Source organism: Leptonychotes weddellii, chromosome 8 (genome assembly GCF_054177405.1).
Source record: "Leptonychotes weddellii isolate Sample4059 chromosome 8, ASM5417740v2, whole genome shotgun sequence".
Classification (NCBI taxonomy): Eukaryota; Metazoa; Chordata; class Mammalia; order Carnivora; family Phocidae; genus Leptonychotes; species Leptonychotes weddellii.
The window spans coordinates 18,026,126-18,045,044 of NC_138376.1; the positions used below are offsets into that span (position 1 = coordinate 18,026,126).

General features: G+C 38.9%; 1 protein-coding gene across 3 annotated transcripts in view; it reads right to left on the bottom strand.

The window, feature by feature from the left end:
- FARS2 (phenylalanyl-tRNA synthetase 2, mitochondrial) overlaps positions 1-18,919 on the bottom strand; it is a 471,129-nt gene that overhangs the window by 421,978 nt on the left and 30,232 nt on the right. For 2 of the 3 annotated variants that reach the window (XM_081827730.1, XM_081827731.1), the window contains exon 2: positions 14,522-14,556. The exons of the other annotated variant lie outside the window; for it this stretch is intronic. The gene's annotated coding sequence lies outside the window, so the exon portion shown is untranslated. The remainder of the gene's footprint in view (positions 1-14,521; positions 14,557-18,919) is intronic. 3 annotated transcript variants of the gene reach the window in all.

Genomic DNA, 18,919 nt, shown 5'->3' on the forward strand with positions numbered 1-18,919 from the left:
TATGGAAGAGAGTGAGAAAGAACAGAATGCGCAAGTACACAGCCGTGAGTGTGTATACACATTAGAAGAATAACCAGTCAGCCAGGGTACCGGAAGCCAGAGATTATGCTGGGGAGTGGCAAAAAGGCAGAGCCACTACCTTGGAGCATAGACGTAAATTAATTCAAGATACATCAAAGCCCTAAAACATAAAAGCTAATGAACTAAACGTGAAAGACAATGTATGAGGGCTCCTGGGTGGCTCAGTCAGTTAAGCGCCTGCCTTCGGCTCAGGTCATGATCCCGGGGTCCTGGGATCGAGTCCCGCATCGGGCTCCCTGCTCAGTGTAGGTCTGCTTCTCTCTCCCCCTGCTCTTGCGCTCTCAATCTCCCTCTCTCTCCCTCTCAAATAAATAAAATCTTAAAAAAAAAAAAAAGAAGACAATGTATGAGACTATTTTCATAACTTGGAGTAGAACAAGGTTTCTTGGAAAATAGAAAGCAAGAATCATGAAAGAACGTATTGATAAGATGAATTTTTTGAAAATTGGGGTGCCTGGGTGGCTCAGTCGTTAAACGTCTGCCTTCGGCTCAGGTCATGATCCCAGGGTCCTGGGATCGAGCCCCGCATCAGGCTCCCTGCTCGGCGGGAAGCCTGCTTCTCCCTCTCCCACTGCCCCTGCTTGTGTTCCCTCTCTCGCTGTGTCTCTCTCTGTCAAATAAATAAATAAAATCTTTAAAAAAAAAAAAGAAAATTAAAATTTTCTGTTCTTCAAAAGACATTTTTAAGAAAATGAATAGGGAAGCCAAAGACTGGGAGAAAATATTTGTAAAACATGAATATGGAAGCTGTGATATATAAAGAGTCCCCATAATTCAATAGTAAAAAGACAGTCCAGTTAAAAACAAATTAATAATTTCAACACACTTCAAAGAAGATATATGAATGGCTGATAAGCACATATAAAAGTGCCTGACATCAGGAGTCAGCAAGAAAATGCAAATAAAGCCTAATGAAATACCACTACTAGTTATTGCCACTAATATCACTAATTATTATTATACCAGTATAATAACTAAAATTTAAAAGACAACACTGGGACGCCTGGGTGGCTCAGTCGTTAAGCGTCTGCCTTCGGCTCAGGTCATGATCCCGGGGTCCTGGGATCGAGTCCTGCATCGGGCTCCCTGCTCAGCAGGACTTGCTGCTCTGCCTGCCACTCCCCCTGCTTGTGCTCTCTCTCTGACAAATAAATAAAAATAAAAATTTAAAAAAATAATAATTAAAAATATTAAAGACAACACCAACTGTTGGAGAAGAGGAGCAACCAAAGCTCGCAAATATTTGTTAGGGATGGCGTAAAATGATACCCCCTCTTCAGAGCAATGTTTTATAGAATTAAACATACACCTATCCTATGACACAACAATTCTAATCCTAGATATTTAACCAAGAGAAAATGTCTACAAAAAGACTTGCATGAGAACATTCATTGTAACTTCACTGATAACAGCTCCAAAACAGAAACAGCCCAGATGTTCATCAATACAAGAAAGGGTAAACAAACAGTGGTATCCTACAATGGAGAACCATTACATACATACACACATACATAACAATATGGATGAGTCTCAGAAACATGATGATGAGTAAAAGAAACCAGTCACAAAAGACTACCTTTATGCAAGGTAATATAACCTTCCTTTGGACAGTGGGAGGGGAAATTAATCTTCAAAGGGGGCATGAGGAGACTTCTTGGGGGATATAATATTAAGTAATGTTTTGTATCTTGATAGGGGGCTCAAATTACACACATATATACATTTAGCAGAACTCAATCTATGCGTTTCACTGTATGTAAATTTTGCCTTCAAAAACTAGAATTACATTTTTATATGCATTTGGAGAAAGTCTGCAACTTACTTTGAAATTTATTTTCAAAAAAAGATGGACTCGATTGGTGGACAGAGGGACAGACAGATATGTGGTAAAATGAGCACAGTAACATGTTAATTAAAAGAATAATAATAAAAGAATCCAGGTGGTGGCTTTACAGAGGTTCATTGTAAAAGGAACCTGGGGCCCTGGGATTGAGCCCCGCATCGGGCTCCCTGCTCAGCGGGAAGCCTGCTTCTCCCTCTCCCACTCCCCCTGCTTGTATTCCCTCTCTCGCTGTCTCTCTCGCTGTCAAATAAATAAATAAATAAAATCTTTAAAAAAAAAAAAAAGAAGAAATTGTACTGTATGCTTGAAAACTTTCATAACAAAATGAAAAAGTGGGCAAAAGTAAAAATGGGATTAGACCAAGCACACAGTGATGCACTCAAGAGTATGCATCTCACCCTGTAATGTCTAGTTTTCGAACCCTAGGGTTCTATGGAAGTGGCTCAGGGCATGAAAATTAGACAGGAGGACCCTGGCCCTCATGACACCACAGCGGCTCTACTTTTATGTACTTGATAAGCTGGAATTTCATGCAAATAGCTTTAAAGGCTCCAACAATGCAAAGAAACACACACATGCACACACACACGAAAAATCACTGCTGGAGGTGATGACGAGTTTCATCCAGACTAGTAGCATGGGCCTCCGTGAGGACGAAAACACCGATGTTTTTCAGGAATGGTTGGGTAAAATATGAAAAGTGGTGCTTCATATGTCTCCTCATAGAAATGGAATACTGAAAGACACTGAAGATCACTGGTTTACTATCTTGAGTTTCCAGATGAGAAACCTGGGTCAGCTAGGAAATAGAATTCCGAGTGACAGGTCATCCCCAGGAGTCCGTGTGAGGCAGACCGGGCCCAGGCTCGTGAGGTGCCGCCAGGGCCCTGCTCCTTCTTCTGTAACTCCGTATCCTGCCATGATCCCCAGCACCCCTGAGGAGTATTTAATGAGATTTTCTAGTTATATTGGTGACAAGGTATTTGAAAAATAAGGTCTGTGCTTCATAGGACAAAATGCTTCAAAAACAGAAAGTCCATTTTCTTCATAGCTGCCTGTGAAAGATTATAGGCCTATTTTCTGATTTTGGCATTTATTTGAAATTCAGATTCTATTGTATAACCTAATATGAGCTATGGAGATAATTAATATAAATGTGAATATCTCCGGGTGAAGTGGGAGAATGGAGGAAAAGGAACGTTTTTAAAGTTCAAGCCACTTCCCTGTGCCACTTTACAGCATTTAATTGCCTGCTATTCTCAAACACAAAATTCAAACACTAAGCTGAAATTACTCTCCTCTCTAAATCTCCATTACCTGTTCTGCAGAAAGAGTGTATGGACCTCTTTTATATATGTGTGTCTGAGAAGCTGTGGGTAACTGCTATCTAATGGAGCTCTGGAGTTGATCTTTCTGTATAATCAAGATGTCTCTTAATTTAAGTTACCTGGGGGTGAGGCGATAACCCTGTCAAGCTACCAACTTTATAATCTAGGCAGCCTTGGGTCTTTCTGATATTTTTCAAAATACCAAAATAGCAGCTTGCCTTTAAGATTTTTTCACCCTTATGGCGGAATCAAAGACCACCATCTCTAAAAGCTACCTATCTTTTTACTAACATCTCTTATTAAAGGTCTGGTAGAAGAACAAATAACTATAATAATAATGATGGCATTATTATTATTTGTTGAGTCACTAACTGGGCACTTCACATATATTATCTCATTTAGTCACCGTCACAATCCAAGATTGATAATATTTTGTAGAAAAGGAAAATGAGGCTCCAGTTAACACACACAAAAAAGGGTACTGGTAAGAATCAGAAGCGCAGCTCTAACTCCAAAGCCCACAGTTTTTCCACTGGGTTGGATAATGCGGATGAATCTCAGTTGTCCTGATCAAGACCCCTCACTCGCAGCACACTGCATCCGGGGGGTTGAGCAGAATCTACTCTCTGGCACCACGTGTCCTCTACCCCAGAGGGAGGCTTCAAGGAGGTGCACTTGTGGGCTCCTCTTATACGCTGCCTCCTCCCTAAACCACCGGCTCAACAGCCAATAGCTGGCCTCAAGGTGGAGCAGAACAGGGAGGCGGAGTGCATCCGGAAGGACACCGCAGGTTGCAGGTTGCGTGAGACATAAGGGGAAGGCCCAGGCGGCTGCCCTGCCCCGTTATCTTCCTGAGGGCCCCCCCTCAAGTCAGCTGGCTCTGTTACAAATCCCTATGACCCTCCTATGGCACCCACTGCATCATCTCCACGTCCCCTCTCCTGTGCAGCGATGACACCGGCCAGCAAATGCTCCCTGCCGAGAACCAGGTCCTTGCCACAACGACAGCCAGTCTCTCCACAGGAAGCAGCCACAGTGGCCTTTCTGAATCACGATTTCATACACAGAGAAACAGGACTTGGGGGCCACTCCTTGAGGTGCCTTGAGGTCACCACATGAAAAAAACACAATGGCTTCTGTGACGTTTGAACTGAAATCTAGGCTGACATCCATGTCAGTGACCACACGCCCAGAAAGGACCAGCAAGAGCTCGGAAAAGGAGGCACAGAAGGGCAGAGCCGGCCCGGTGCTTCCAGCAAAGGAGGCAGAGGGCGCTCCAGAACAGGGCAAGGCTCAGTCTCAGCCACCATCAGACCCACAGACCACTGCCACACAGACCACTGCCACATTTTAGTTGATCACAGCTAACAAACTGTTTCTCTTCTTTTAAAGGGCCTGGGGAAGTAAATTTCATTTCGAAACCCTGAAGGGGTAACACTGATGCCACAGTCCTAAGAGGAGAGAAATGAGTCTGTAGGGTGCACAACTGAAGAGAAAAAGGCCCTCGCCAGCCCCCGGATAATCCCCCGCAGGGTCCTGGCACCACTACCTGGTGGCCGGGCTCACCCCTTCCCTGTCAGGGAGACTGTCTCTCTGCCTGTTGACACCCCTGGGCATCCACAGGTCCTAACAATCAGCATATTTGTCATCTTTTTGTATGGCTCTTTCCGCTTCTGTTTCCACTTCCCTATGTGGTCCTCTTTATTTTTATATTGTATCATAAATTCATATCCTTGTTATAAGCTGCCCTCAATTATTTTAGTTAAGAGAAAGCAAAAAATTTAAAAAATTGTTTAAAAAGAGAGAGAGTTAAAAAATAAATCCTAATAATTCCCACTTTGTTCTCTGTGCCAGACTGAATAAAAAGAAGATAAATAAACTTGTTCAAGTTATATCTAAATAAGAATACTCTGTTTCTGTGTAAGGCTCTGAAAGTTTAAGTAAAATCACATTGATCACACTGGAAAGAATCTTAAAGACCATAAAGACCAACTTGGTTACCTTACAGAAGAGAAAACAGCTCCAGAAGACAATGAACAAGGATCACAATTTGTGGGCACACCACAACAGTACAGCATGACGTCCATGCAATCAGTGCTTTCAAACGTTAAAAGGGGATAATATTCCAACCACGTCTCCTCAGCCATGTATCAGCTGCTGGACACACACATCCCACTACTTCATCATAGTAAAAGCACAGTAACCAACAGTTCTACTTTGCCAAGCAACATTTACTTATACAATCATTTAAAAAGTGTGTCACATTTACATATTTTCTGAAAATGAGCGGAAACGGAAAAATACAAGTGCTGTTACTAACAGTACAACTGAAATGAAGATGGACATAATGAAGGGTATAAAAGTGATGGCTCACCGTCAGACGGCCAGCTAGAAGACGTAAGCTGTTCAATTCAGCGGGCAAGGGTAATAGGGAAAAAGGACAGATACCGCCAGCACTAAGACCACAACGTCTAAAGACAGTCCAAGCAATGAAGGTCAGTGATAGAACATGTTAAAAAGATAACAAAAATACGAAATGAAAACTAGCATCAGAGTAACAGTCCAGTAACTCAAATGGGGGGGGCGGGGGAGCTTCATGGGTCTGTTTGCCAGGCATATACCTGACTACAAGAATCAGCTAACTAGTACCTTGTTAAAAAGAAAAAAGGACAAGACAGCATCAAACTCAAGTCACTAGTTTCTGCTCTACCCCATACAAAACTACCACTGATAACTCCTTACTTCTAATAGTATTAAGTTTATTTCACAGATTAAAGACAGGACCATTACTGACAGAAGCAAAATAGGAGCTACAAAATTACTACTTTGTAAAACTGTCAACATTTCAGTTTAACCTAAGTTTAATATTCTAGAAGTATATGCACATTGCATAACAGTTGGACATAAAAATATACATTTATCTTTTAGTTCTCTGGGAATATAAATCCACATGCTTAACTTCTGTACATTGAAGTTTTAAAACCTTTTTCAGGAGTAAATTGTGAATGAAAGTGGACGGCAGCCTGTAGCAGCAGAGAAAAGACTGGAACCCACTCTCCTCGGCAGTACATCTTTTATATTTCTTTTGGTAGGCTTCTCTCCTATGAATAGACCGCACGGACTTTGTGACATCTACTCTGGCTACTCACAAGCTATTGGTAATTGCTCATGTTATTGGCAGAGAATTCCAAGATCCGTAGGATAGATATAAAAGAAACACTGATCAGTTGGATGTTCCTCCACTCCATTCTTAATCCAAGAAAAAATGTGGTCAAAGACAATTCACATTTACTTTCAGCTACTTTTTTTTTTTTAAGATTTTATTTATTTATTTGAGAGAGAGGGTGAGAGAGAGCATGAGAGGGAAGACGGTCAGAGGAAGAAGCAGACTCCCTGCTAAGTAGGGAGCCCGATGTGGGACTCAATCCCAGGACTCCGTGATCATGACCTGAGCCGAAGGCAGTCACTTAACCACTGAGCCACCCAGGCGCCCTTTCAGCTACTTTTTTAAAATAAAGTACATCCAAGGAAATCAGTATTGAATCATAAGCAAAAAATCATCGATTAGAGAAGTAAATAAATCAAACCACAAAAGCGACTGCAACTCTTAGCCTCATTTATAAGCTCCTCGCTGCAAGACAGGAGGCAAAGAAGTAGGAAGATGGAATTGTTCCTCCAAGAAAAAACACTCAGGATTACCAGGATCTGCAAGGTAGCCAAAGAATGACTATCTAGATTTCCATTCCAAATCATATGTAATGATTTGGTTAAATAAATAAGATAAAAACAGTAACATCACAGTGAGTCATAATAAGACTAACAAGTAGAAGGCAAAAATAAAAAATTTCAGTGCCCTCTTCTTTGTCTTTTGGTGGCCTGGGAACTTAGACTTTTCTACTGTTTTCTTCTAATAAACTATTTAGGCCTTATTCACCTAGTCCTACAAATTGCTATATGTTCCATCTTTTAAGAAGTCCCTCTCTTGATCTCATCTTCCTCTCCAGCTACTACCCTATTAATCTCTACTCCTGCACCACAAAACACCTCCAAAGTGTTACATATTGATGTCTCTAATTCCTCAGCTCCATTTTCTCGGACTCAGCCCCATGAGGCATTTATTTGACCACAACAATAGCTCCAGTCTAGATCCATCAATAACCTCCACATTAGTAATCCCAACGGCAGGTGCTCGGTGTCCATCTTTCTTGAACAATCAGCAGCATCTGACAAAGTTGCTCCCTTCTTTTTTTTGAAACACATTCTTCTCTTAGCTCTCAGCTCAGCACCTGACTTCTCTTCTCTCACTAGCTCTTCCTTACTGGTCATTAGCTTATTCCTGCTCATCAGCCAACTCTAAACACTAAAGTGCCCCGGGACTCAGTCCTCAAGCCACTCCTCTTGTACTACACTCCCTCTTGTACTACACTCACTCCCTAGGCGATCTGATCCATCTCACAGTTTTAAATATCATCCATAAACTGAAACAGTATGATTACATCCCTAGCTAAAGCCTCTTTCTCTACACTCCAAACCTACTAACCTACTGCCTACTCAGCATCTCTACCTGGATAGTCTAGTAGTCATTTCAAACCTATTACATCCATCACTAAGCTCTTGATTTTACATTGCCCCCTCCAATGTGCTCTTCCCCCTTCATCCTTCTAGTGGATCAAGTCAGAAACCTTGGAATCATCTGTGATTTCTCTGTTTCTAATGCTTCATAATGAATCCATAAGCAACTTTTTTGTTAGCTCTACCTTTAAAACATATGTTGATTTAGGGGCACCTGGTAAGCATCTGACTCTTGGTTTCGGCTCAGGTCATGATCTCAGGGTCCTGAGATCAAGCCCCACATCAGACTCCACACTCAGCATGGAGTCTGCCTGAGATTTTTCCCCCCTCACTCTCCCCCTACCCTCTGTTCCTCTACCTGTTCATGTGCTCTCTCTAAAATAAATAAATGAAATCTTTAAAACACATGTTGATTCCAACTTTTTTTTTACCTATCTCCACTGTTACCACCCCAGTCTAAGCCACCAATAGCTCTCACTTGAAATTTTACAATTGATTCCTAACTGGGTTCCCTGTTTCCATCCTTACTCCCCTACAGACTACTTTTCACACAGTTGCAAGAGTGATCCTTTAAAAACTTAGCATATCCTCAGCTCCAAAATCTCTGCCCAACATAAGATGATCCCCAATGACCCACTTCCTTGTATAATCCTTTTCTCTTGACTATGAGCAGGATTTACAAATATGAAGGCTATCAGTTCCATGATTATGTTATGTTATATGGCAAAGGTGAAAGGATTTTACAAACTCAATTATGGTCCCTAATCAGTTGACTGTGAGTTCATCAAAAAGGTGATTGTCCTGAATGGGTCCAACCCAATCAAGGGAGACCTTTCAAAAAGGGCGTTGGGTTTTCCCTGGGCATAGAGACTGGAAGCAGCAAAGATTTTCCTACTGGCCTTAAAATATCAAAGAGCTACAATGTGAATTATCTACAAAGGGAGTTGTGTGGCAGGGTACCGTGGGAGGCCTCTAGAAGCTAAGGGCCTCCATACAACAGTTGCAAAGAATGGAATTCTGCCAACAACCATATGAGTTTGGGTGAAGACACCACGTTCTAGATGAAAATGTAGCCCAACAGCACCTTAATTTCAGTCTTGAAAGACTGTGAAGAAAAAACCCACTTGAGCTGTGGCTAGATTTCTCACCTCCAGAAACTGAGACAATAAATGGGTGTTGAATTAAGCCACTAAGGTTGTGTTAAGTATTGTGTACCAAGAGGGTGTATATTCAATAAACACTGTTGAGCAAATGGTTTCTCACTCATTTAGGTGCTCTGAATCATAAGAGCTACATGAATTAAGCTTCTCAATACAAGAAATTTCTGATTGTCTGACTAGAGGCTATTTTATCACCACTTCATAGGATTTGATATCCTAAAAAATTAGACAGTGGAAAGGGGGCACATCATTTCAATCAAATAGTATATGATAGTAAAAATCAAATTCCAGAAGAAAATAAAAAAGAATCAGGGGCTCCTTCATTTTCTTTTTCTACTGTATTCTTGGTGCTCTAAATAAACAACTGCATCACAAATTCTCTAAGCATTGATTGAAAAATGGAAACAGAAAAATATCAGCATAGAGAATTTTGCCAGTCTGAAGATGTGATGTGATGCTAAGTAAGAGGGGAAAACTTCCCTGATGTATTTTTAGAATTTTTTAAATAGACTGCCTTTGTTCAACTAATTCTTTTACTTTAGCGTATCTAAAATAGAATTCTGGGTAAAGGTTACAACATGTCTGAAGACAAAAATAAAATCTACCAAAAAATAAAAATGAATTTTTGGATGTCAGTGTAGAAGATACTCAAGGCAGGAATATGAAAATAAAAAGTGACACCATCACAATCCCATTAGGGCTGTGGGAATACCACACTAGCAGACAGCCAAACTCCACCCACCATCTCCCTGGAAAATTCTCATAGCCTCCCTCAAAACTTCTCTTACAGGACATACAATCTGTATGCATGACCAGACAGCAGGCAAATGAAATTGGGACGTGCACATAGGAAATTCACTCCATAAAAGCATTTCTCCCTCCATTTTGTCTCCTCTTTTCCTCTTCAGCTGCCATGCAGATAGCTCTTTCTCCACTGATGTCCAATTAATTTAGAGCCTCGGCAGCCTCTAGACAAGGACAGAAGATGGCACAGCCTTGACTCAAAAGGACAGGCAGCTTCCAGGGAATGACCCTAATGTGCACCACAAGACAGGCTTCAGGCAGCCACTCCCAAGACCCACTTCCATCTGTCCTTTAAGGAAATGGTACTGCTGGTTGTCTAGTAATTTCTAGTATTAGGAAATGTATGCGAAAAGTGATTTTTTAAAATGCCAAATTCCTGGCTTTGATTTTTAAGGAAAAGACTTTCAAATTAAATGGATTCATTTATTTACATAGCAATCATGAGGATCAGAGGAGAAAAGTGAGAATTCCTGTAAAGCATTCGGAGACCTTAGGAATAAACACACACACACACACACACACACACACACTGGCAGTAGGATTAACTTTTACCCAAAGCAGACCTTAATGAGAATTTGCTCCTTGATCTAATAAAAAATAATCAATGAGTTTGGAATATTTCTAGGATATACACAGTCATCCTCCTGGGACACATGCCACCACCCCAAATCAAACAAAACCTTTCTCTGGACATTTGATAGAAGCAAGGCCATATGTAAAGACATCTAGGTGACTGACTAGTTTGATCAGAGCAAGATAATTTATCACAGAGTGAGGCCTCATCAATAAATAGCAACACAGACTCAACATCGACCCCAGCTTATTGTGATGATTAAATGTGAAAGGCACAGAGAAGGAGCTCATTAAGTATTTAGTGGTTATTAATATTATTATTAATCTAATTAACCATGATTAAAAACATATCTTTGATACGTTACCTTTGATTGAGCTGGTTAGGAACATTTCATAGGCAAAATTAAGTGACTTGTTACCGAGATGAAACTTTCCCAACTAAGTGACAGATTTTAAGAAGTTACACAGCGGCTGTGGAGTACATTTTTCACAAGAGGATATAAAATAATGACAGAGAAGTACAGTCGTACCACTCATCACAAAGTCATGACTTTGACCACACTGGTATTTTTGCCATCTTACATTTTTCATGTCTTTTTTGGTATATTTCCAGAGCAATATTTTTTTAAATTTTAATGGGAAAGCCATTTAAAAAAATATTTAGTTTCCACTCATTTTTAATAGCAACATATGAAGCCCAGAAAACAACTATGTATTATAACTTATGTGTCATGATCATTGTGAAAATAATATATTTGAGAAAAAATATATATTCAGGAAAGAATAGTAACAAGCATGCATCATGATCATTAAGATAGTACTTTTGAGAAAAAGAGAATATACAGAAAAGGCTAGTGAATCTGGGAAGCATGTAGGAGAATTACAAGAAGCATGTTCCAGAGCACTGAGCACCAAAATACAGACAGTCTCCCACTCATTCATTCAAAACACAGCGGCAGTGCCAAGCACTGGGGATTTGTGGGAAATGTGACCCACCCAGGAAACACTGTGGCAAACTATTAACATGTCTCAAACACACAGAAAGCATAAAGCACCTTGCGAGTCCAGGAACTACTGGCAGAGATGATCAGCGAAAGCCCCCTCATTGAGGTGAACTTCTAAGAAATCTTGCCAGGAGACAGGTTTGGTAACAAAGTGGATAAAGAAAAGGCAGGCATCTTAAACACAGGGAAAGGCAAGTCACTGCTGCAGAAGCTTCCAGAGAACAGCTCCCATTAGTTCTATGTAGATTCTACTCAGAACCTTAGGACAAGTGACAAGCTACACAAAAGACTGGTGAGGAGAAAAGAAGGAAGACACATGCATACAGGTAAAGGTACCCAAGGTGGGAAGTAAACACACCAAAGCAAATTGAGCAGGTGGTTTCAGCTTTCTGGGAGTGGAAACAATTCATGAGCTAGATAACAGCACACCACAAAAGCAAGTTAATTAGGGGCGCCTGGGTGGCTCAGTTGGTTGGGCGGCTGCCTTCGGCTCAGGTCATGATCCTGGAGTCCCGGGATCGAGTCCCACATCAGGCTCCCTGCTCGGCGGGGAGTCTGCTTCTCCCTCTGACCCTCCCCCCTCTCATGTGCTCTTTCTCTCTCTCACTCTCTCAAATAAATGAATAAATAAAATCTTTAAAAAAAAAAAAAAGCAAGTTAATTAGTAAAAACTGTTACCTGCATACTAAAGGAAAGATAATTCTGCTGAGTCTAATGAAAAAAAATGGAAACTATTTTTTTTATATAATCAATATCCATTATAACAATTATCCATAAAAGTTGGATTTTACTTAAGAACCACTGAACTCATTTTCTTTTTTAAAAAAGATTTATTTGAAAGAGAGAGAGAGTGAACGTGTGTTTGTGTGTGTGTGTGTGTGTGTGTATGTATGCACGAGCGAGGGGAGGGGCAGAGGGAGAGAATCTCAAGCCCCCCTGAGATTATGACCTGAGCCAAAACCAAGAGTCAGACACCCAATTGACTAAGCTACCCAGGCACCCCACTCATATTTTCTAACTCTGAATTTCTCTTTCCCAATATCACCAAGTTTCCACCTAGAAATATGAAAAGGAAAAAATATAATAATCTATTTAAAAATCTGCTTTCAATAAGTTTTCAAAGCAACTATTTTAACAAGTTTTCTCTAAAATTACAATTGTTCTTCCAAAAATATGAACAGATTTCACTGATGCATTACCAAAGAAATGTGACAATTTCGCAAAAACCTTTCTTCATGGTGGAAAGTAATCTGCAGTCTCTGGGTAAGTTATAAAATCATTCCTAACAGAGTAAATACTTTACAACCAATCATTTTTTTTTAAATTTTAGGACTTAGCCAATATAAGAACATAACACGGGAAGTAATGGAACAGGGCTCCTGGAAGGAAGAAACCAAAGTATTATTGGCCACAACATAATTGTCTATCTAGAAAGCTCAAATGAATCGATTGATAAACTATTAAAACAAGTAACAGTTTGGTCAAGGAAATGAAGTTAAAATTCCTAAAAATCAATAGCATTTTTCAACCCCAGTAATAACCAACAGGAAATAAAGTTATAATGAAAAAAATCATTTACAATAACAATGACTAAGTAGTCCGCCCCCTTATCCACAGTTTCACTTCCCACTGTTCAGTTACCCACAGCCAACATGGCGCAGATGAGCCTCCTTCTGACGTACTATCAGCAGGACAGTAGAAGCCGAACACCACGTTACAGTGTCTGTGTTGTTCTCCTCGCTTCATTCCCTCACATGGGCATTTTATCATCTCACATTATCACAAGATGGATGAGTACAGTACAATAAGATATTTTGAGAGAGAGACCACATTCACATAACTTCTATCACACTATACTGTTGTAATTGTTCTATTTTATTATTAGTTATTGTTAATCTGTTACTTGCCTAATTTACAAACTTTATCATAGATATGTACATATAGGAAAAAACATAGGATATACAGAGATCTATACTGTCTGTGGTTTCAGGTACCTGCTATGGGTCTTAGAACAGATTCCTTGTAAATAAGGTGGGGGGGAACTACTGGGTATAGAGAGGTCAATTTGAAGCAAATTACAAAAATTTACAAAGAACCATGAAGGATCAGAATAAATAGAGATATACGTTGATGGGGAGATTGAATAGTATAAAATGCCAGCTCTATCCAAATTATTTTAATGTTAATTCCCAACAGAAATTTCTATGGGGGTGGTTAGGAGGACTTTAATACCCAACTTCATTTGAAAAACTAAATAAGTGATAGAAGCTAGGAATTTGTTGAAAAATAACAAGAAAAAAGCAACAAAGAAAACTCATAAAAGAACTGACACAGCGAATAGATTCTATTTTTAAATTTAATATATATCCTCATAAACCAGTGTAGAAATAAATTATATAAGGAATAGTGTTAAGAAACTAACTATTTGGGAGAAAAATGAACTCATCTCCTCTTCATGTCATATGCCTAAACACTGTGGAGAGTTCTATAGAGAGTTCTGTTACATGTTTAAAAACAAAGGAAAGCAAACAAAAACAGAAGAAATATTGGTAATTCTTTAACTGATCTGGGGTTAGGAATGATGTTTTACAAAAGAAGCAGATGAAATAAATGGGAGACACGTAAATTTGACCACATGAAAATTTAAGACTTTTGATGTTTATAAACATCAAAAAACTTGAAACTTTAAAAAAAAAAATTGGGGAAAATCTCTGCCGTGAATGACACAGCCAGCCACTGTTTACTTGAGCTCTGGGGCAAAGTGTCAGCTCTTTGAAATGCTGATGGCCTTTTCAACATTCTACTCCATATAAATAGTTCTTTGCATCATTTTAAATACAGATCTGGAAAACATAAACTGTATTTTATTTCAAAAACAAATCTGGGCTTTTGAAAATAGTTTATTTGCCCATAGATTTATAAGATCCCACATATGTGAAGAAATATCTTTGATCTTAGAAACAGTTTGAAAAGACTCAGAGCTTTCAGTTACATGGGTATGAAATAAAGTCTCTGAGATTTTTAAAAACCAATAGACTGCCACGTCTTTGTTCTTCCAGAGAAAAAGCTATCTTATTTTATAACCCTAGAAAGATATATTTAGAACTAAGATTTTTTTCCTCTACTCTGAGCTTTCTTACAAAAAAGCAACCTTACCTTTTAGTTTGTTTTAATCCCAAAGGAGATAGTATCTGAAAAATAAAAATAAAACACGATAGGAAAAAACACATGAAAATTAACGACTCAAATACATTTATGCCTCTGTGATTTTTCATATTAAGTCTTACAAGAGCTCTGAAGAAACAGGTCCACTGTTTCTCTAAGTTTGCATTAGAACAACATTAAGCAAGTGGGGGCAGCACTTCTGAGGTTCAGCACAGTGTGAACAATAAAATCTCCTGTCTCTCTCTTCTCTGTAAAAGGCCAAATATCTGCCCAAAGGTATAAAAAGAAGAGAGTCAAATGCATAGATATCCATATCTACTATGCTTGTTGTACATATAAGTACTAACACTTACTATTTGACAGTACAACTAAATAAAAATGAGGTCAATGTTTGCATGTCAAACGTTAAAGTTTGGTTTGTTTTACTTTCTACTTTGATAAATATTATATATTCTTTGATTACTGGTCACATAATTTCTCTAAAATTTAACCTCTAGAAGTAATAGTGAAGAACTCCTTCATGACACTTTTACACACTGAATCACTTGATGTAATTTTACTTCACCTAACAGCATTGCTAACGTATTTAAAAGGGGGGGGTTACATTACAACTACTAATTGTTCATAACACGTTAATTTTCACCTAAAAATATTTGGTCAGAAGAAACAGTTTGAGATCGTTTTTATCTGAATGATATCTGTGCATTTAATTAAATCAATTCTAAATTTCAATATTGGTCAAAAAATAACATCAATATGTAAGTACAAGACACAAATTTAAAAAAACACATTTATTTATAGTTTCACAGATACAGTTCATCAAACCAGAAAGCCTCAACACTCTTAAGAAGAAACATCAACACAAAGCACCTGCACATGGTTACCTGCTGGTTAACTACAGATCTTTCCCAGGCATTTACTGGCTTGTCATTCCTACCTGCCCTCTCTACAGTTTCCCTTTCGGGCCTGGGTCATAACAAAGGATCAGATGGGGGCAGAATTGGAATGGACATGGAATTTGCAAATGTATGAGTCAGTTAAAGCAGTAAAAACCCCTGAAGCGAGGACACTGATTTGGAAGTAGCCTTTCTGGACCGCTACATGGCAGGAGAGTAAGGTCACATATGCCAGGGAACCAATGGTCTCGCAGGTCAAATGGCAACAAACGGATGATCACAGGACTTAGAAACCAAATTTAGTTCCACCAACTTCAGAGAAATCACTACATCATCAAAGAAATCATCAAAGGGCAATATCAGATCCTAACCTTAATTGGTAGATAGAAAGCCTTGCTTCTCAAAGTAGGGCTTATATACACCTGGAGCTATGTGGCAAAAGACAAGGGCTCCACATTACCACAAGACAAGCATGGCTCATCTGTCAAGACTGCAAATTTTGACTGAATCATTTCTTTTCCCCTGGGGAGATACATGAGTTTTTCAAATTACTTCCCTGATAGTAAGTGAATAGGGAAATATTATAGAAGAGAACAAAGAAAAAAAAATCATTAATGTTAAACCAAAGCACCAAACTATAAAATATTCCACACTTGAGACCCCTCTTTAAGACTACTTACATCCCCAGGTGAGGGTGAGATACTGAGATGGAACATTCACTCTGCCCTGACATTAGGGATTCTTCAAGGTCAAGCTCTGACATCATCATTACAACTCTACCACCATCTCCGCCATGACCACCACTCATAAAATTTACTAAATACTCATTATTACATAAAACCATACTAAGTTCTTTATACACATTATCTCATGTATTGTTGCTAAGTCAATAGACTTGGGAATTTTAAATCTGTACTATCAGACTTTTAAAAACTAATATTATTCATTGATAAATCAATGTATATGGTAATAAATTCAAATGTTATAAAAGGGTAAACAGTGAAAAGTAAACTTCTACTACATCCTCTACCTCCTCATAAACATTTTACATGTGTTATACAATTGTATGGGTGTATGTACACACATACACATATAAACCCCTCTCCCACAGACTTAATTTGTACACAAATGTTAGCATACTGTTCTGTATCATATTCTTACCAGTTAAGAATTTACACTGATAATACTCCACAGAAGTCAAGTAGTACACATTCTTTTTAATGGTGCAAAGTATTCCATATTCCGTCACATGAAAGCCCCACCATGTAGGTATTCGGCTACTTCCCTACTGATGAACATTTAAACTTTTTCCAATATTTTGTTAAAATGGATAAATCTATTTAAAAAATGCCCTTGTACAAATATGTTTGCATACACATTCTAGCATTTTTAGGACAAACTCCGAAAAGTTGAATTGCAAGGTCAAATGGTGTACGCATTTTAAATTCCAACGGACACAGTCAAATGCATCTCCCAAGTGGCAATGCGCTAGTTAGAAGTCCCACCAATGAGCCCCACCACCAATTATGAGTGCCACATTCCCTGTAACCTTTGTAGCACCATAAATGATCAAACCACTTCATCTCTATACTGCCAAAGAGTTTTACTAAAATAAAGTTACACGAAATAATTTTCAAGAAGATTTTTTTTTTAAGTCGACTTTTGTGCAAAGGACTGGTGCTTAAATCACCATCCATGAAATCAAAGAGTTTAAAATGTAGGATGCTGGAGCACCATGGTATTCACAGTGAAACATAGAAATACATTTATAAAAAAACATATGATTAACAAGAGAACAGCATAAGGTCCCCAGAGGTACAGGAGGAGGAAGAGCAAATACAGACGACGACAGGGAATGCATTCATGGAAGTCAAGTCCAGACAGCCTGAAAAGTACAATGAAGAGAAAGCAGATGGTGTACAAACAAGGTGAGTGACGGCAGAGTTCAAAGTCAAAACAAATACTTATGCTGGCTGCTACTGGTCTAATACTTGGGGTCTAATACTTGGCTAGGGGTTGCTCAAAATACAAGTAGTCCAGTCAGACAAGAAAAGTAAAAAAAAAAAAGCCAGATAATACAGTTTCACAAGTAACAGTGGCCAAAAAGAATTTCTAAAAATCAACTCTAAATGGAGACCAGCAATTCCGAAAGGTTCTAGGTGACTATATCCTTTACACAAGGTTCAAAACCCTTGTAGGGCAGGACTGTCTTTACATATTTTATAGATGCACTATAGGACTCTCCTAAAAACATCTACTTAATATGATCATATTGCTCAAAATAAAAGTAAATAAAAAATGATGCTATAACTTCACTTCATGTTTTATCTTGCCGATAACTGCAATTCAGTCATTTCAAACCCAAGACAACAGCAAACTCCAGCAAAAACAAGGGTTTTGAAGGCAAAAGCCCTGGTTTCAAATCTAGCAAGTCACTGGGGTGCCTGGGTGGCTCAGTTGGTTGGGCAGCTGCCTTCCGCTCAGGTCATGATCCCAGGGTCCTGGGATCGAGCCCCGCATTGGGCTCCCTGCTCCGCGGGAAGCCTGCTCCTCCCTCTCCCACTCCCCCTGCTTGTGTTCCCTCTCTCGCTGTGTCTCTCTCTGTCAAATAAATAAATAAAATCTTTAAAAAAAAATCTGGCAAGTCATTTAATCTTTGAAACCTCATCTGCAAAATGGTGACAAATGCTATGCAAATGAAATTACATAGATATAAGAAAGACTGACTGATCGATAGATGATATTTAAACCTGGAGAAAGAGAGAATCTACATATAGAATCTAGTTGGGTCCCTGACACACAATGACTGAGCTCTACACAGAATTTTTCTCTCTTCCCTTCCAGCCTACTTCAAGTAAAACCAAAATATATAGTACCACTTAAATACTGACTGCTCCCAAGCACATCTTTTAGTATTCTCTAATTTCACTGATATAATTCCATCAAAGCAGTAAAAGAAAAAGTACTCAGTGATAAAGAATGCCTAGACAATTCAAAAAGAAGAATGGTAAATTTTAGAAGTTACCAATACAAACAAACAAAAAAAAGCATTTTGAATTAAAGAAGTCATATAAAAAACCCTGTATTAATATAACATTCTTTTTTTTTTTTTTTTTTAAAGATTTTATTTATTTATTTGAGACAGAGAGAATGAGAGACAGAGCGCAGGAGAGGGGGGAGGGTCAGAGGGAGAAGCAGACTCCCCGCCAAGCAGGGAGCCCGATGCGGGACTCGATCCCGGGACTCCAGGATCATGACCTGAGCCGAAGGCAGTCGCTTAACCAACTGAGCCACTCAGGCGCCCTTAATATAACATTCTTGATTTGATCTATAAACCTAAGAATTATTCATCTTGCTGAGTAAAAGCAAATTCCTAATATCTGCTCTTCTATATTCCTTAATACTGAACCACTATGTTTTTTGTTTTTTTTTTTAAATATTTTATTTATTTATTTGAGACAGAGAGAATGAGAGACAGAGAGCATGAGAGGGA